Source organism: Psammomys obesus, unplaced genomic scaffold, assembly GCF_907164565.1.
Source record: "Psammomys obesus unplaced genomic scaffold, mPsaObe1.curated_primary_1811, whole genome shotgun sequence".
NCBI lineage: Eukaryota > Metazoa > Chordata > Mammalia > Rodentia > Muridae > Psammomys > Psammomys obesus.
The window spans coordinates 14,182,864-14,203,545 of record NW_026587216.1 but is presented as its reverse complement, the minus strand read 5'-3'; the positions used below and the strand labels follow the sequence as shown (position 1 = coordinate 14,203,545).

The 20,682-nt window shown below is 36.9% G+C and overlaps 1 protein-coding gene and 1 non-coding gene across 7 annotated transcripts in view; one reads left to right on the top strand and one right to left on the bottom strand.

Moving 5' to 3' along the window:
* Positions 1-20,682, top strand: part of Ralyl (RALY RNA binding protein like) — a 776,281-nt gene that overhangs the window by 302,337 nt on the left and 453,262 nt on the right. The window lies entirely within an intron of this gene.
* On the bottom strand, positions 8,561-8,667 carry LOC129673763 (U6 spliceosomal RNA). The gene has a single exon (XR_008719697.1). It is a non-coding gene; the product is annotated as a U6 spliceosomal RNA (small nuclear RNA).

The following is a 20,682-nucleotide window of genomic DNA, read 5'->3' as shown; positions in this document are numbered from 1 at the left end:
AAAGTGAACTTGGTCTTGTAACTCCTGATTGACCGAGACAGACATGCTACAGACATAAAGTCTATGGAACGTTCTGGATGAATAATTATCAACATAAAAAGTTAATGATGAAAATGGAACTTAAAGTTGAATAGAGGTAGCAAGAGATAAATGCTAATTGAGTTCATTTCATTGTGTTTTGTACATCTAGTTGGGCATATCAAATGAAAGCTAGCATGGAATCATTGCTGGATAGTACTATTAAGTTCCATAAGCAATTTATCAAAATACCTAAATACTTCAACCACAAAAATAATATTTTGAATTGGAAATGTCTCTCAGTTTCTAAAGAGATCTAAGCCAGGATGGAGGCTGTTATTCACTATTCAACCTCATTTTATAGCTTCATCACTGCTTCTTCTTGAGGCTAGCTCAGAAGATTATTGCTAAGAGCCTCATTCATTGACTGGACTCCTTGATGCTGCCAGGATCCCTTCTCTTGAAATCATGCATTTCAATATTTTTATTTTTATTTTCTATTTACTCTTTACTATTTCCTCATGTGTATGTGTGTGTGCGTGTGTGTGTGTGTGTGTGTGTGTGTGTGTGTGTATTTATACCTTTATTGCCAATTTTCTTCTACACAATGTACTTGCCACATTTTTAAAAATATGCCTTGAGGGACTGGAGAAGGCACTGACTGGATTGGATTCTCAATACCCACCTGGTGGCTAACAGTTGAAACTCCGGTCCCAGGGTTTCCATTACCCTCTTTTGGAGTCTTCAGACATTGAATACACATGGTATACAAACAGACAAAACACCCATACACGTGAAGTAAATGAAAACTTTAAAAAGAAAAAAGGTTTTCCTGGAATCATAGCAAATACCTGTACTTTACATTCCAAAATATGTAAATTATTTTGACTTAGTGTCACTGCTGTGCATTGTTGGAACAAACACAGAAAGCAAAGTGACTTGAAACAGCAGTTTTGATTTAGTTTAATTTAATTTAGAATAGTATTCTCAATTAGATGAAACCCAGGAGCTGAGTGAAATGATTCAGCTTAGTGTTAATACATTCCTAGCCAACCAGATTTTGTAGCATCTGATATTTATATGGAAATTATGCTGCTGTGCTTAGAATATTGGTACCTCAGTGATCAAACTGGTTTTGGAAGTTGTGTACCCTTTTCAATACAGAACTTAACTGTCATAAGGGATCACCACATAAGAGCTTTGGAGACTTACAGTCTGGCAGTGCTTCATATCTTGTTTTGTTTCCTGCCTTCCACGAAATGACCGGTCATTCCATTCCACTGATCCAAACCAGATGGCTCCAGCTGCTATGGCATCCCTACCACGATGGACGAAAATCCTCTGTGATCTAAAATACTTTTTTCTTCCTTATGTGTGTTCTGTGGGGTATTTTGTCAGAGCTATGATAAAAATAATCTAATATAATGGTTTAGGAAGACATGGCAGTGATATGAAGAGATTATTTGTAGAGAAAGTATCTGAACTGAAATCCATAATCCTCACACATGCTTTGGGATGAGACTGTCTCATTTCTTCATCGTACTATTTATTTCTATCTAGACAGTGTCAGCCTAACCTATGCATTATGTTCCAAATTAAATTTCAGCTTTTGTCTTTCTTGTTGCATTGTTGCTGTATGTGTCACTGTGACATAGCTCACTTCTTACATCAGGCACTCATGCCTTCTTTGTGTTAATCAGATTGTTCTTGTGTGAAAGCTTCTGTCATTATAAGCCTTGTCACTATATGTCCAAACTGAATTATTAGTCAATTCCTATAGTGGCAAGAGAAGTAGCGGTTTTTAAAAGTTACCATCAGCGAAAAGAATCACATAAAAATTAGCACATAAAGTTATTTTTAGCACTTTATCTTGAGTCTCAGAGCAAATCTAGCAACGTTTCTTTTTTCTTTTCTTTTCTTTTATGAGTTTTGGTATAATAGTTTTCTTCTTACTTTGCCATAGCTATAAATAAATATGGAATAAAATAATACAGATAAAGTACCTTTACAACATTCCAGGATCAAATTAATAATATTGATGTGATAGAACCATCGCTAAATACCAATTGAACCATAACCATTATGATTTTCCTTAATCCACAAACTATCATTTCCTCTAGTGAGAAGATTGAGCTGTATTTTCAGTTTTTCAGAAAAAAAAATCTAGACTCCAGGGAGGAGTTAGTAAGTTTGACAGTATAAATCTAGCAACATTTCTAACAATATTTTCCATAAAGTGACTGCCAATGAAATCTTTACCTCCATTCTAGACTCAAAAGAAGATCCAATTGCTGTCAAATCAGTAGCTTAAATGTCGTCAGACTAATCAAACAGAGCAGAAGAGCATCAGAAAAGTAGCCCCTCTATTTTATAGCTAACATATCATGTTCATTGACATAACATTTCTAAATAAAATACTTCTTGAATGAATAAAGTGGTTTTGATTTCAGAAATAAAAGGACCCCTTGACGGGAACTCCACAAGGAGAGCAACAGAACAAGATAATTTGAACACAGGGAACTTCCCAGAGACTCATACTCCAACCAAGGACTATTCATGGAGATAACCTAGAACCCCTGCACAGATGTAGCCCATGGCGGTTCAGTGTCCAAGTGGGTAGTAATGGGAAGAGGGACTGCCTCTGACATAATCTGATTGGCCTGCTCTTTGATCATCTCCCCCTGAGGGGGGAGCAGCCTTACCAGGCCACAGTAGAGGACAATGCAGCCACTTTTGATGAGAACTGATAGACTAAGATCAGAAAGGAGAGGAGAACCTCCCCTATGAGTGGACTTGGGGAGTGGCATGCATGAAGAAGGGGGAGGGAGGGTGGGATCGGGAGGGGAGGAGGGAGGGGCTTATGGGGGGATACAAAATGAATAGAGTGTAATTAATAAAAAATTAAAAAAAGGACCCCTTAGTTTATTTTTTTCACATTTAAAACACCACCCCAATTTGTTTAAAAATGAGGTATCAGTAAGAGACTACCAAAAATGCTTCAGTATAGAGAATATAGATTAATATTTTGTATTAGGAAAATGAATAGGAAATTGAAGACTTTGCACTAGTACATGCATCTCTTATATGCAATACTTAAGTAACTTTTGAGTCTGCATCTCCTTTTACCAAGTGCAGTTGATTGAGCACTATTACATTTTTAAGGAAGTAAAATTATTGTCGCCAATTGAGAAAATATAAAGATGGGCAAAGCGAAACGTACAAGAGCATATATATATATATATATATATATATATATATATACATGTATATGCTCTGTGACAGATGGGGTCAGCTGAGGTCCAGAAGTGATGAGAGTAGCAAGTGTGGTCAAATGACTCAGCAAAAACACAGCACCATAACCTGTGATGATAATTTGTCCACAGTCAAAATCTGCAGCCGTTCATAAATACTGCTAATATACAAAAAAATTATACAGTTTCACCTTAAAAATAAATGTCTGTGCCTATGATAAATGAAAACAATCTAGGATTCCTGGGGATATAAGCCATTCCTTCACAGGGTTTGAAAAGCTCTAAGAGTTATTTTAATGTGCATTTTAAGCAGGTTGCCTCTCCTCATTTGCCCTGGGCAGTCTCTCTGGCACAGTTGCTGTTGAGTGGCTCTCATCAGATCTTCCTCCTCAGGCGTATCTCCTTGATGCAGAGCTTTCTATAGCCTTTACTAGTTGCAGTTAATTTTAAACATCTCTGCAAATAATATATTAAGCTCATTTAGATTATCCTCACCTATGTCCATCTTGCTCTTACTGGAAAGCTGAACAGTTTATCAAAATCATAGTCAACTGTTACTGCTTGTTTATCCTCATATTATATACCCAATGCTACTGTCAGGTGCTTTAATTATCTCCAAATTTGAATGCAGAAGTCAGTTTTTCTTTTGTTCTCCCACAGATAATGTAATTTAAAATGAACAACAAAACACTTATTTATATATTAGAAAGATTATTCTGCTAAGTATTTTATTAGCTGTAAACACACTACATAGTTATTTTTCTAAAACAATTAGAACCTATGCTTATGATTACATAGTGTAGACATGCTAAAAGTATTTTCCCATTAGAAACAATGAACACTGTTACTTTTCTTTGATACACTTAGGATGGTGAGTTGACTGATGGTTTGGATGTCTTCATTTATTTGGTTAATGTCTGTAATGAATATTATTTTAAAAGAATGCAGAATCACAGAGAAAATAAACTGTTCTATTACCAAATCCTAGCTGCTTTTTATACTGTTTCCTCCATCCCTTTTATCTGGCTTTTATATACTCAAAATATTGTTCCATATTAACAGTTTATTTAAACACAACCCAGGCTTTCCTGTGTGGTCTCCACAGGGGAGGTTACCTTATCCACTAAATAGCTGGAATCATTAACTAAGTAATATCACCAGTTTTATTAAAGACTATGATCTCCTCTGCAAAATGTTTGCAAGATTTGGAATTTGAAGCTGATTGAAGCAAACTAATACTGAAAGAGGAAGAAGGGGTTGCAGGAAGAGAAAGAAAGAAAGAAAGAGAGAGAGAGAGAGAATATAGTACTAGGAATTTGAAAGTTTCTTTGTAAGTTGTCATTAATTTGTAAATATTAGTTCAAAATCTAGCTCTGCCTTGAATAATATAGTTACCCATAGTGTTTAATTTAGTTATCAAACACATACAAAATAATAGATCAGTAGAGCCCACCTCTTATCCTCAGTTTTAATTGTTAAGTAAATAGGCTTTGGGTTTTTTTTTAGCTATTTGAACATGAATATGAACAGTGATTTTTTTAAAAAAATGTGTTCAATTATTAAGAATATCTGGATATGATAACATACTTTGATTTTAAGCAAATAAAGACCTACCCTTTATTGTCATTGTGGGAAACTACAGATGTTTAATAAATGAATTTGCATTAGACTGTTATATAATGTGTTCCTAGGGACCGTGTCTTAATGATAAAAAATTTTTTTATTTTAAGAGTTATCCATATGATTTCCCAAGAAATATAATCGTCTTTGCTGAGAAACCCAATTTAGTGAAGGCTCTAGGGTTTGTAATTAAAAACTTCTGTCCACATCCTAGGTTGAATAAAACAAGAAGAACAGCTAAAATGGTCTGGGGGGGGCACTCTGCAGGAAAATGACAAGACATTTCTAGATTGTAGGCAGCTATGTCAAGATAAGATGAAAATTATAATAAATGTCCTGATAGCCAGGGTTCAGAATAAAGAGAATGAGCATTCTTGTTTATCTCGAAAGAAGAAGAAGAAGAAGAAGAAGAAGAAGAAGAAGAAGAAGAAGAAGAAGAAGAAGAAGAAGAAGAAGAAGAAAACATTTTCTTTAGATCCTTTCACATGACAGAAGGCAGTGTAAGAGCAGAGATTACTTTTTTATTTATACAGAGTAATGGTTCTGAAATACAGCTAGGAAAATATGCAGGAGACAGACAATAATTTTTGTTGTAGATAATCTCCTCTGCCATTGACAGAGGATATAGTATGGTGAGGAGTTAGTAACGTAATGGTACTAAGAAAAGTATCGAAAATAAATAGGTAATTTCCTCAGCCCTTAGTTGTTATCATGTTACTGTGGTGTTGAGTCCCATTGGTGAGTACAAGTCTATCAATATATTCAATGCAGAATATATGCATTGGTGCAATGAACAGCAGAGATGCAGTTTAGTGTGTTAACAAGGATGTCTAAAAGTCTTGATCAAAGTAAGGCTTAATGAAGGACACGTAGAATGTGATGAAGGTAATTTCATGGAGCATTTTCATGTACTTGTTAAATTATGATCCTACATTTCACTGCTTGGTTGCTGCTTGTATGATAAAGCACTACAGAGTCAAGTGGTGAATCCTCACAGCCACGGCCCTCTCCTGTAGCTGTAGCAGTCGTGACAGAATTTTCATAAACAATGAGTGTCTGTGAGTCATGGCCTAATGTTTATTTCTTTTCAAATTGTATTCATCTTTTTTTTGTCTTGAATTATTATGTTGACTGAGGGTTTTAATATTACAATGGAAGCAGTAATTTCACACACACACACACACACACACACACACACACACACACACACACACACACACCAATCTTCTTTCTCATGAGACAAGAATCCAGGGAAGTATTTCCTCATTGTGTTTAATGTTAGCTCTAGGTTACAGAGCTAACATTTTTATCATGTTAAGGAAGTTCTCTTTTATTTCTCTTAAGTTTAAATTAAAAGACTTTACTCACAGAATAATCCAACAGAATTTGCATTTATAATAATTAACATGTGGTAAAATTCAGATATCCATCTAGAAGACAATGGTAAAAAGCAAAGTAGATAAAAATAGCAATGCAGAGAATCTTCATCTGGCAATTGAGAAACAGATGCAGAGACTCACAGTCAAACATTAGGCCAAGCTCGAAAATCTTGGGGAAGAAGGGGAGGAAGGAACTGTGGGATCCAGAGGAATCAAGGACTTCAATGAAACCCCACAGAATCAGAGAATCTGGGCTCAGAGGGACTCACAGAGACTGAACTGACAATCAGGGAGTCTGCCTCTATCTGACCTAAGCTCTCTGCATATATGTTATTGTTGTGTGGCTTGGGCTTGTGGGACTCCTAACAGTGGGAGCAGGGGCTGTCTTTGACTATTTTTGCCTGCCTTTGGGAAACTTTTCCTCCTACTGGGTTGCCTCTTACAGCCTTAATACCAGATGTGGTGCCTAGTCTTATTGCAACTTGATATTCCAAGTTAGGTTAATATCCATGGCAGGCCTGCCCTTTTCCGAAGAGAAATGGAGGAGGAGTGGATGAAGGGTGGAGGGTGGGGTGCAGAATGGGAGGCACGGACAGCCTGGGAGGGGAAGAGGAGTAACTGTGCTCAGGATGTAATATATGAGAGAAGAATAAATTTAAAAAAAATAGTAAGTCATTCACATAATGAAATATTCACCACACAAAGAACTAATGATACATAGTCCCATACTGTAAGTTATAGAAACTATGTAAAGCATGAGAAGCTAGACTTAGAGTATTTACATTATATTGTGTTTGTATAACTGTGAAAGTACAATTAATTTATGAAGATAGACATTAAAAAGGCAGTTATCTGAATGTGGAAGTTGACAATCAATTGACAAGAGAATATTATTCATAGTTAATAGAAATGTCTTGCATGTCTCTTTGGTACTATTTTATAGATGAATATGAATGTGAACTTTCATGAAAGTGAATAATTAGGTGTTATACATTTAACATATATAAATGATAACTAATTTTAAAGAGGAAAAAGAACAAAAATTTATGTGATGACTGTGTTCTAATGTCAATCCATATACTAATAAGGGATGCACTATACTTAGTAAGCAACTATTATTCAGTTAACAGTTTTTGCTTTACTTTAATACTCAGGAAAAATCTAAGATGATAATGTATTGAGAACAAAGAAATGACAGCTTAATTTTTTTTTCTTCCATATCTTTTGCAACGCCATTATTTCCACATTTGGTTATAGGGCCTGTAGTAATTTTATTTATTTGAGTTATTTTATGTACTCATTTGTCCATAAATACTATATTAATGGCATTTTTAGCTATTGGAAATTATACCATTAACTTATGAAATTAACCACAATCTACTGATCGTTTAACAACTTCACAACTAAAAATCTCTATTGTTCTCTATCTGTCCACTCTAACTGCCCACAATTGGGCTGCAGGTATTAACAAGATCTGGTTTTAGCAGTGGGCACGGTAATTAATTTGTTTATGTGCATTTGTGTGTGTACATGGATGTGGATGGATGTCTGTGTGTGTACATGTATGAGAATGCAAGCGTGTGGATGTGTTTGCACATGTGTGCATGTGTGTGGGTTTGTGCACATGTGTGCACTCATGCTTGTATGGAGAAGAAGAGAAATTATGGTGTGGTTCTTAAGCACCATCTACTGTGGTATTTGTTAGCTTTGGATTCTACTTTTATATTTCAAGAGAGGTTTTGTTGATAGGATCTGGAGCTGAGAAGTCCATGATGCCTAGACAGCTAGCCCAGGAAATTTGTCGGCATTATCATGAATCACGAAGTCACAAGCATATCACTATGCCTGGGTTTCCCCATGAGTTCAGGGAGTGAAACATGGGTCCTTGTGCTTGTGCATTGAGAGCTTCCACACTCTGTTGTCTCCCAGTACCCAAGAGTTATATATGTTAAACTGCCTTTGTCCCATCTCCTGACCATGTATATATATGATGACTCCATTAAAAGAATTGCAACATAGGTTAATAGTGCTGTATGAGGTAGTGTAATAATTTCTCTGCTGTTAGAAGAATAGACAACATATATGTAAATATTGTAAGTTACAGAGTAAAAATTAAGCACTAAACCTTAAAAAGCGACAATGCGAACAATAATATCTTGGTATTTTATATAGACTGGTGGGGTAGTTCACATAAGAACTGTTATATTTTGTGTGATATTAAATCAATTTTACAGGTAAGGAAAATGATTTTGTGATTCTTTTTTTTTCTTTTTAGTTACATTTTGTTAACTAAAAAATATGGAACGCTTCACGAATTTGCGTGTCATCCTTGCGCAGGGGCCATGCTAATCTTCTCTGTATCGTTCCAATTTTAGTATATGTGCTGCCGAAGCGAGCACGATTTTGTGATTCTTATAAAATTTAAAAATGTTTAAAATTCAGTATCTTCTTCAATACCCTGATGGGTAGAATCTTTCAGAGGTCCCCTGTGGAAGGCTCCTGTCCTCTTCGCAGACTTCTCCTAGATGGCTCTCCTGTTTGCCCTTCTGAATGAGGACTAAGCTTTTTCTCAGGGATCCTCCATGTTGTTTAGCTTCTTTAGGACTATAGATTTTAGTATGTTTATCTCATATTATATGTCTAATATACACTTAATAAGTAAGTATATACCATGTGTGTCTTTCTGCTTGCATGATACCTCATTCAGGATGATCTTTTCTCGTTCTATCCATTTGCCTGCAAATTTCATGATTTCCTTGTTTTTAATTGTTGAGTACTATTCCATTGTGTAAATGTACCACAATTTCTGTATCCATTCCTCTGTTGAGGGACATCTGGGTTGTTTCCAGATTCTGGCTATTATGAGTAAAGCTGCTATGAACATAGTTGAGCAAATGTCCTTATATGACTGAGCATCTTTCGGATATATTCAGGAGTGGTATCGCTGGGTCTTGAGATAGCACTGTACCTAATTGTCTGAGAAAACTCCAGCTTGATTTCCAAAGTGGTTGTACAAGTCACATTCCCACCAGCAATGGAGGAGGGTTCCCCTTTCTTTATATCCTCTCCCGCATGTGTTGTCACTTGGGTTTGTGATCTTAGCCATTCTGATGGGTGTAAGGTGACATCTCAGGGTCATTTTGATTTTCATTTCCCAGATGACTAAGGACATTGAACATTTCTTTATATGTTTCTCTGCCATTCGATATTTCTCTATAGGGAATTTTCGGTTTAGCTCTTACCCCATTTTTTAATTGAATTACTTGGTTTGTTGGTGTTTAACTTCTTGCGTTCTTTATGTAATCTAGATATTAGCCCTCTGTCAGATGTAGGGTTGGTGAAGATGTTTTCCCAGTCTGTAGGCTGTTCTTTTGTTCTGTTGACAGTGTCCTTTGCTTTACAAAAGCTTTTTAGTTCCATGAAGACCAATTTATTTACTTTGGATCTTAAGGCATGAGCTGCTGGTGTTGATAGACAGACAGTTATACTGAATACATAACTGGCCATTGTGGACAGTGCCACAGTAACTGTGGTATACAAGTACTTTTTCTCTGTTTGTTTCTGTTTTTGTATCCTAATTTCATTTCATTCAGGAGTAAGATAGCTTGACTGCATGACAGCTGTAATTGTAAATACTTATTTCATAGCATGGTATTGTTGATACAGTGGTTAGACTGTAGTGATATTGAAGGGAATATATTTTCACTGACTGAGATTTGATATGGTAGCACCCTGTGCACTTCTACCATTGTTACACAATTAGTAGGCTGCTGGATTCTGAAATGATTAGAAGAAACCTGAGACTAAGAATTTCTAGGATCACAGTAACTCCCTTGATATGATTGGTCCAAGTGCCATGATCTTCAGAACTAAGTGATCAGAAGCAGAAACTCTCTGATTATATTTTCAGTGAGATATTCCTCCCTACGTTTTCATCAGCATGTTAAACCATTACTCAGTGTTTGACTAGATGTCAGGGCTCACACAGCACAGATACACAGGCAGAGCCTGCCCTGCCAGTAGTTTTATGATGATGTTTTGCTTGGGGATATCAATTTTCATCCATTTATGTTCTTGTTTCCTACTGAGGGATAATTGAACGATAAAAACAGCTATCTAATGACCTATAAGGCCAAGAATTTAAACAAAGTGTGCCTACACAAATATCTTCAAACATACTCTCTGTTCCATTTCTTGAGAAGAACTGAGTATATTAAAGTTTAAGTTAAAACAAATTTTTCTAAACAGTATTAGATATCACTGAGAAGTAAACCTTAGGAAACAATGCTTTTAAATAACTATGAAGAGATTTTATGAGCCAACATAGCTTACATTTTTGCTGTTAGTGTGTCCTAGAGATATCAAAGACAGCACACCATGAGGCATCACCAACATGGCTGCCTGAACATGACCTGAAACAAGCATGATGTTCATAGAAATGTTAACATGGGTGGGAGAAACTTCATAAGGCTTCAACCTTAGACAAAGAACTACAGGCACTAAGGAATGTTGAGAGCAGGAGGTATATTCCTCTCCAAGAAAAAAAAAACACCAAATAAACATTCTTGAAAATATATACATTTAAGTATCATTAAACAAATGAAGTAGGCTGTCCTTTTACATCCAGGTGTACACACACACACACACACACACACACACACACACAAACACACACCAATTAGAGAAAAAGTGGCCATGAATTCATGAACTTGAATGGGAATGGAGGTGGGGGTTTTATATGGAAAAGATCAGAGGGAGGAAAGAAAATGTGGCACATGATACAATTTAAAAAAAATAAAAATTCCTGGGAAGTCTACTGAGAAGAGGTGTGTGCTTTTGTTCATGGAGTGGGAACGTGAAACGTTAACAGGCTTTTCATTAATATTAGAACTACAATACAGTCAGCAAAGAAAATGCCATAGCACGTAGGATCCATGTAAAGTAGGAGGATAAGAAATAATTTATCATGATATGATTTATAACTTCACTTCATAGGGAAAGATATCATTATGTTACAAATACTTCATATCTGGAAATGATTACATTTAAAACATTTTCTGTTTCTGCACAAGCTGGATGAGGTCTACACAAGTCTGGTGGCACAAAAGTGACTGAAAGTTGTGCTTATTCAATTAGCTGAATGAGCTATCTCTATTCATGTTAGTAAGATCAATGCTAATACGTTTTGTCCTCAACATCTGTAATTGCTGTGTTCATCTGCTTTCTTGTAGATGGAATATGGGCCTCATATGGGAGAATATCGGAGATTTGAAAATCTCATTTTTCAAATAATCCTGGCTCCCATTGCTGCCATTATTATATTGCTGTAAGAAGATCAGAATTTACCTTCCACTGTCTCTGAGGCAGACTTCTGAGATTTGCACCCTTTATCCCCAGGGCTTTCTGGAGCCCTTACTTCTCTCTCTCTCTCTCTCTCTCTCTCTCTCTCTCTCTCTCTCTCTCTGTGTGTGTGTGTGTGTGTGTGTGTGTGTGTGTGTGTGATCATTTCGCCACTCAATGGGCATGGATAAGACAGATTTATTTCATCATTGAAGTTTATTCTCTTGCCCTTCATTTTAGAAACCTGATGTTCTTGTATCATACTGCAAATAACTGCAAAGACCACTCAGTTGATTCTGAGAAATATATAGTTTCCAAAGTACAACTGGACACAACTAGAGGAAGAAATACTAGATTCTTGTTTCAGAACAAGTTTAAATAATTAGGACATAAGATATAAAGATAATATGTATGATAACGATACTTTAAAAATGGCATCAGTAAGAATTAAAAATTCTGTCACTTCTGAGTGTCAAAAAGCCACTAAAATATTAGCTGTAAATTACATTCAGAAATTTGTGGTGCATCAACAAAAATTAACAAAATAAAAGAAACAATGCTTGCACATGCTGTCTGTATTGATGTTCTATCATCAGTCAATAATTAGAAGGGATTATAAATAACGATTATTGTTTAAATCAATCATAGAAAATGGTGCCAAGTATGAAAAGAAGTCCTTGATCTTGCTCAGTAGTTAGAATTTTTGAGATATAACTATATAATGAGAATTCTAAGATGATAATAGTGAATAAATATTCTTCAGGAAAAAATCTTATACATCATCACAATTGTGAAAGTAAACTATAGACTGAATATTATGAAAGCGAAAGTTTGAATTTTCTTAAGAAAAATGTAAACATATTGTAATATCCTCCCCCAAATTTCAAAAGCTATACACCATGTCCGAAACGTAGTTAACGTAGTTTATTAACCTCATTTGCTTTATTTATTGAGGAAATGAAGTTTCACTGATGTTTTTATCAATTTAGAATTGGATTTTTTTTGTTTAGTGTGTATGTGTGTGTATATGTGCATACACACATGTAGCACACAACATGTATGTATGAAGGTCACAGGACAGAAGACAACCACATGGAGGTGGTTCTCTTCTTCCACGACATGGGTCCTGTGGTTAAGACTCAGCTTAACAAGCATTGTGCAAGCACTTTCTGCTTTGAATCATTTACTGCTATTTTTAAAAATTATTTTATGTGCAGGGGCTAATCTCTGTATTGTTCCAATTTTAGTATATGTGCTGCCAAAATGACTGTCTCTGACATGAACTCAGTGGCTGGCTCTTTGATCACCTCCCCCTGATGGGGGGCAGCCTGACAGACCACAGAGGAGGACAATGCAGCCAGTCCTGATGAGACCTGATAGGCTAGGGTCAGATGGTAGGGGAGCTCCATCTCCCCTACCAGTGGACTTGAAGAGGGGCATGGGAGGAGTAGAGGGAGAATGGGTGGGATTGGGAGGGAATGAGGGAGGAGGCTACAACTGGGATACAAAGTGAATTAAATGTAATTAATATAAAAATAAAAATTTAAATTAAAGAAAAGCAAAAAAAAATTCCTTTAACTGCAACTTTAAAAAAATTGTTTTATGCTTCCAAAAAAAGGTATGCTTCTTTAATTAAAACTTTTTTAAGTTTAATTTATTTTTTATGATTTATTCACTTTATGTCTCAATTGTAGCCAACTCCCTTGTCTGCTCCTGGTCCCAGCCCCCTCCTTCTTATTCCCTATTTCTCATAAAGAGGGACACCCTCCTCCCTTACTATCTGACCCCAGCCTACCAAGTCTCATCAGGAGTGCCTGGATCTTCTTCCTCTGTGGCCTGGCAATGACTGTAACCCCTCTTCTGCCCCCCACATATCCCACCAGAGGGAAGTGGTCAAAGAGCAGGCAGCAGAGTCCATTTCAGAGATAGCCCCTATTCCTCTTCTTAGGACACCCACATGGAGACTGAGCTACCTATACTACATCTGAGCAGGAGGTGTAGGTCCTCTTCACTCATGGTCTTTTGTTGGTACATTGCTCTCTGCAGGATCCCTTTGACCCATATTTGTTGGCTTTATGAACTAAGAGGCCAGGTTTAGGAGTAAAATTCTGTATAAGTACATGGAGAATATCAGGACAGCTATGGTAAGTAGCGGAAAGACATAATTTTGAATTTACTCACTGCTGGTTTGAAAATTCATCAATAGTCTTACCCAGCTATGAAGTCGACAGGAGTACAAGTTTTGTATTAAAAGAAGAAGGATGAGGACAAGAAGGAGGAGAAGGAGAAGAAGGAGGAGGAGGAGGAGGAGGAGGAGAGAGAGGAGGAGGAGGAAGAGAAGGGAAACTTCCCAAAATAGATCACTGATTTTATTCTCAGTAGGATCCTGGTTTGAGAGAAATGGGAATGCAAATATGTTTACAGATTGTGGCATTTATTAACAAGTCTTTTTAAATTAAATTTTTATTATGTATATTAATTACAGTTTATTCACTTTGTATCCCAGCTGTAGCACCCTACCTCATTTACACCCAATCCCCCCTCCCCCCCATATTCTCCTGTGCTCCCCTCCAAGTCCACTGATACAGGAGGTCCTCTTCCCCTTCCATTTGATTCTAGCTTATCAGGTCTCATCATGACTGGCTGCATTGTCCTCCTCTGTGGCCTGGCAAGGCTGCTCCCCTGTCAAGGAGAGGTGATCAAAGAGCCAGCCACTGAGTTCAGGTTAGGAACAGTCCCTTTTCCCCTTACTAGGGTACCCACTTGGAGACTGAGCTGCCATGTGCTACATTTGAGCAGGGGTTGTAGGTTATATCTATGAATGGTCCTTGGTTGTAGTATCAGTCTCAGAAAAGAACCTTGCACCCAGATTTTTTGATTCTGTTGTTCTCCTTGTGGAGCTCCTGTCCTCTCCAGGTCTTACTATCTCTCCTTTCTTTCATAAAATTCCCTGTACTATGCCCAAAGTTTGTTTATGAGTCTCAGTATCTGCTTTGATGCACTGTTGGGTAGAGTCTTCCAGAGGCCCTGTGTGGTAGGCTTCTGTCCTGTTTCCTGTTTTCTCCTTCTTCTAATGTCCATCCCGTTTGTTTTTCTGAGTAAGGATTGATCATCTTACCCAGGGTCTTCTTTGTTGCTCATTTTCTTTAGGTGTACAGATTTTAGTATGTTTATCCTATATTATACGTCCAATAACCACTTAAAAGTGAGTATATACCATATGTGTCTTTCTGCTTCTGGGATACCTCACTCAAGATGATCTTTTCTAGATCCCACCATTTGCCAGAAAATTTCATGATTTCCTTGTTTTTAATTGTTGAGTAGTATTCCATTGTGTAAATATACACAATTTCTGTACCCATTCCTCCGCTGATGGACATCTGGGTTGTTTCCAGGTTCTGGTTATTAGGAATAAAGCTGCTACGAACATGGTTGAGCAAATGTCCTTGGTGTATAGTTGAACATATTTTGGATATATGCCTAGGAGTAGTATAGCTGGATCTTGAGGAAGTGTTATTTCTAATTGTCTGAGAAAGCCCCAGATTGATTTCCAAAGTGATTGCATAAGTTTATTAACAGTCTTAATAAGCAAACTAGGGATTATAAACAAGTCAGTATTGAAATGTGATTAGTTTTAAATGCATTAAGCCAAGCACATTTTTAAACATTGTGTAGAAATAGCAGAGGGGAGATAAGCATTTTGCTTCTGCAGTGAGATTCAGAGCCCTGTCTGAGGGATAGACTCATCAGGAGTCTATCCCTTCTACTGTCCACCAGGTACTACCTGAGATTCTGAAGACACATTGACGTTTCTTGAAAAGAACAATTTTTTTTTTCTTGGTTTAAGACTTGGCAAATAATATCAGATTTTACTTCTTTTGTAGTGCATGCAAGCCATTATAAGACAGAATAAAACATCACTGTGCATGTAATGCTTCAGACTGCTTTGTATAAAATGAAAATAGAATTATCTAAAAATTTAATTTTATAAATTCTGGACCTAGTCTCTGAAAATGAGTGTTTATTTTGGAGAGTTTTTTCTGCCCTTTTACTTTATGATGTCTGGAAAACTTTACTGATAATCAAGGCTGAATAACTTAGAGCATCTACAATCAGTGTGTAATCAGATTTGATGAGAAAGCCTTGCCACATGCTTATTGCATATCTATATAGATATATCTTAAACACACTGTTTTAAAGGGCAAATCTGTAACACCTCATCCTGTACTTCTTGAACCAGAAACATTCTTTTGCTATCAGTGTTTTGCTATGTCACTATTTCTGATCAGTTTAGGAGGAATAATGACATTTCAAATCCAGGTCTAGAGTTTTGCTTTTATATCCAGCCTGATACTCATGCGGGTATTTCTATGAACATTTGTTTAAAAAAAAAACCTGCTTTATTCAGAGTCACTTCTAAATATTTGGCATATGAAATGTTACTAAATGAAAATTAATTGCCTTTCATAAAAAGGGACATTTTACAAGACTGTGTAATCATATTAGAGTAATGACAGGGCTCACTAATGGAAATTAAATGTGAGGCTGGGTGTTCTGGCTGCATGGCCTGGGAACTGAGCTTGCATGTAAAAGTGTAATTTCTGTCCCCACTGAGTGGATTTTTGAATCTCAAAATAATTAGTTCTGTCAAATAATTAATTTTGTTGACAGGATTAAGTTGAGAATATACAACCTCACAGATACATACTTTAATTGTTAGGAATGAAAAGATGATATAAAACAATAATCTCCATTCTGGCTGTCAAACTTGATCAAGTCAATCCTATTCTACACTTGGGATTCGGTTTTATAGCCTTGACTGTGTATCACCTTCCCTGCAGTGCATGTGCTTTAGGTATGTGAAAGAAACATTTCTGGGTTTTAAAATCAAACAAACCAAAAAATCAACAACACAAAGACTAAAACAACAACAAAAAAGAGTACAGCCCTCCCCAAACCTCTTTAGCTAGTATGTTATGTTTCTGACATTCATCAAGAAAATGAAACATCAGCTACATAAACCATAGTGTCTTTGACTTTTATTGGGAATTTTACTCATGCACAGTTATACTTATTCACGGTAAACTTAGTTTACTAAGTGTCTTTCTTTCCTTTTTTTTTTTTTTTTTTTAAATCTGCTTTGTATTTTTGAACCTATTATTACACGGAGCCCTGCACTTTGGTGATGGTAACAGGTCCAAACAACCCTTATCAGAGTGACTGTGACATTAGCACCCATGCTCTGACCTCATGCTCTGTGTCTTAGCCTCAGCAGTTTTCCTTTAGCATTGCCTCTGAACAAGCAGATCTTTTTGTTGCCACTGATGCCAAGTACATCAGGCTTTGTAGAAGTGTCTACTTCTGTGTTACTAAATGTTGACTCCATCCCCAGTGTTGCTAGTGGAGTAACTCAAGGAGCTAACTAATTCTCTCCGACATGTAAACTAAGACCACTGTATTCTATGCCCTATACTCTTAATAAAATGATACTGCTTCCATATCTGTAATTTTCTTTTACTTATTTATATTTTTAATTATTTATTACAATTTATTCAATTTTTTTTATCCCTGCTGTAGTTACTTATCTCTTCCCAATCCCTCCCTCCTTCCTTCTTCTCCTCCAATGCCCCTCCCCTAGTCCACTGATAGGGGAGGTTATTCTCCTTTTCAGTCTGACCCTAGCCTATCAGGCCTTAACAAGGCTCGTTGTATCCTCTTCCTTTTTGGCTTGCATCCCCCAGGGGGAGATGATCAAAGAGTCAGCCACTGAATTCATGTCAGAAACAGCCCCTGCTCCCCTTATTAGGGAAAGCACTTGGAAACTGAGCTGCCATGGGCTACATCTGTGCAGGGGTTCTACGTTATCTCCATGCATGGCCCATGGTTGGAGTAGCAATCTCTGCAGGACCCCTGGGCCCACATTTTTTGGCTCTGTTTGTCTTCTTGTGGCTCTCTTGTCCCTTCCATATCTTTCTACCGCCCTCTTATTTCATAAGATTCCCTGTACTCTGCCCAAAGTTTGGCTAAGAGTCTCAGCATCTGCTTTGATACTCTGGTGGGGTAGATTCTTTCCTAGCACCCCTAAGGGAGGCTCCTGTCTTGTTCTCTGTCTTCTCCAACTTCCATTGTCTATCCTGTTTGCCCTTCTGAATGAGGATTAACTGTCTTCCCCTAGGGTCTTCCTTGTTATTTAGCTTCTTTAGGACTATAGATTTTAGTATGTTTATCCTATATTATATGGCTAATATCCATTTATTAGTGAGTATATACCATTTGTGTCTTTCTGCTTCTGGGATACCTCACTCAGAATGATCTTTTCTAGCTCTATCCATTTGTCTGCAAATGTCATGATTTCCTTGTTTTTAATTGCTGAGTAGTATTCCATTGTGTAAATGTACCACAATTTCTGTATCTATTCCTCAGTTGAAGGACATATAGGTTGTTTCCAGATTCTAGATATTATGAATAGACCTGTATGAACTTGGTTGAGTAAATACCCTTGTTGTATAGTTGTGCATATATGTTTTGGATGTATGTATAGTTGTGCATATATATATTTTGGATATATGCCTGGGAGTGGTTTAGCTGGATCTTGAGGTAGCACTATTCCTAATTTTCTGAGAAAACGCCAGACTGATTTCCAAAGTGGTTGTACAAATTTATATTCCAACTACCAACGGAGAAGGGTTCTCGTTTTTCCACATCCTCTCCAGCATGTATTGACACTGAGATTTTTAAAAATATATTATTATTATTATTATTATTAATTACACTTTATTCATTTTGTACCCCCATAAGCCCCTCCCTCCTCCCCTCCCAATCCCAACCTTCCTCCCCTTTCTGCATGCATGCCCCGCCCCAAGTCCACTGATAGGGGAGGTCTTCCTCTCCTTCTTTCTGATCTTAGACTATTAGTTCTCATCAGAAGTGGCTGCATTGTCATCTTCTGTGACCTGGTAAGCTGCTCCCCCCTCAGGGGGAGGTGATCAAAGAGCAGGCCAATCAGATTATGTCAGAGGTAGTCCCTCTTCCCATTACTATGTAATCCACTTGGACACTGAACTGCGATGGACACTGAGATTTTTCATCTTAGCCATTCTGATGGGTGGGGGGTGAAATTTCTGGGTCGTTTTGATTTCCCTGATGACTAAGGATGTTGAGCATGTCTTTAAGTTTTTTTCTGGAATTCGATATTCCTTTATTGAGAATTCTCTGTTTACTTCTGTACCCCATTTTTTAATCAGAGTTCTTGGTTGCCTGGTGTTTAACTTGAGTTTTTTATATATTCTGGATTTAACCCTCAGTAATTTGTAGGGTTCATGAAGATCTTTTCCCAGTCCGTAGGCTTTTTTTTTTTTTTTTAGTTACAGTATGCTTTGCTTTACAGAGGCCTTTCAGTTTCATGAGGTCCAATTTATTGATTATTGATCTTAGAGCTTGTGCTATTGGTATTCTGTTTAGGAAATTGTCTCCTGTGCCAATGAGGTCAAGACTCTTCACCACTTTTTCTTCTAATAGGTTTAGTATGTCTGGTTTTATGTTGAGGTCTTTGATCCACTTGGACTTTAGTTTTGTGCAGGATGATAAATATGGATTTATTTGCATTTTTTCTGCATGTAGACATCCAGTTAGATCAGCACCATTTGTTGAAGATGCTATCTTTTTTCTGTTGTATAGTTTTGGCTTCTTTGTCAAAAACTAAGTATCTGTAGGTGTGTAAATTTATTTCGGTGTCGTCAATTCTATTCCATTGATCCACCAGTCTGTTTCTATGCCAGTGCCATGCCATTTTTATTACTGTTGCTGTATAGTACAGCTTGAGATCAGGGATGGATACCTTCAGAATATATTTTATTGTACAATTTTTTTTTTTAGCAATTCTGTATTTTTTGTTTTTCCATATGAAGTTGAGAATTGTTTTTTCAATGTCTGTAAATAATTATGTTGTTATTTTAATGGGATTTTCAAAGATGGCTCTGTCATTAACTACCATGAACTTCACAATTCAAATTTTTAGGATTCTAAACTACTAATAAAATATTTTGTGAACTATTGTGGTTTTGTTTTTGAGAAACATATTCATGATAATGATGTATTTCCTTTAGAAATAGACAATTTTTTATTTGAATATTATTAGAATTATAAAGTTGAAATTCAAGGTTAACAATATTATTCGGGATCACAATGAACTACTCCCCAGTGTCACTCAAATATACCATAAATTATTACATAAAATTTTACAAATCTGTGCTGATGGAAATCCTGTACTGATATTTTTTAAATGATCACTTGGGGATCATTAATTTTCACAATTATTTTTTTATTTTAGTTTTTATTTATTTTTTTATTAATTACACTTTATTCACTTTGTATTCCCCCATAAGTCCCTCCTTCCTCCCTTCCTGATTCCACCCTCCCTCCCCCTTCTTCACGCATGCCCCTCCCCAAGTCCACTGATAGGGGAGGTCCTCCTCTCCTTTGTTCTGATCTTAGTCTATCAGATTTCATCAGGAGTGGCTGCATTGTCATCTTCTGTGGCCTGGTAAGGCTGCTGCCCCCTCAGGGGGAGGTGATCAAAGAGCAGGCCAATCAGATTATGTCAGAGGCAGTCCCTCTTCCCCTTACTACGTAACCCACTTGGACACTAAACTGCCATAGGCTACATCTGTGCAGGGGTTCTAGGTTATTTCCATGCATGGTACTTGGTTGGAGTATGAGTCTCTGGGAAGACCCCTGTGTTCAAATTTTCTGGTTCTGTTGCTCTCCTTGTGGAGTTCCTGTCCTCTCCAGATCTTACTATTTCCCACTTCTTACATAAGATTCCATGCACTCTGTCCAACAGTTGGCCATAAGTCTCAGCATCTGCTTTGATAGTCTGCAGGGCAGAGCCTTTCAGAGGCCCTCTGTGGCAGGTTTCTAGGTTGTTTCCTGTTTTCTTCTTCTTCTGATGCCCATTTTCTTTGCCTTTCTGGATGGGGATTGAACATTTTAGTCAGGGTCCTCTCTCTTGATTAGTTTCTTTAGGAGTACAGATTTTAGTAGGTTTATCCTATGTTATATGTCTATATGAGTGA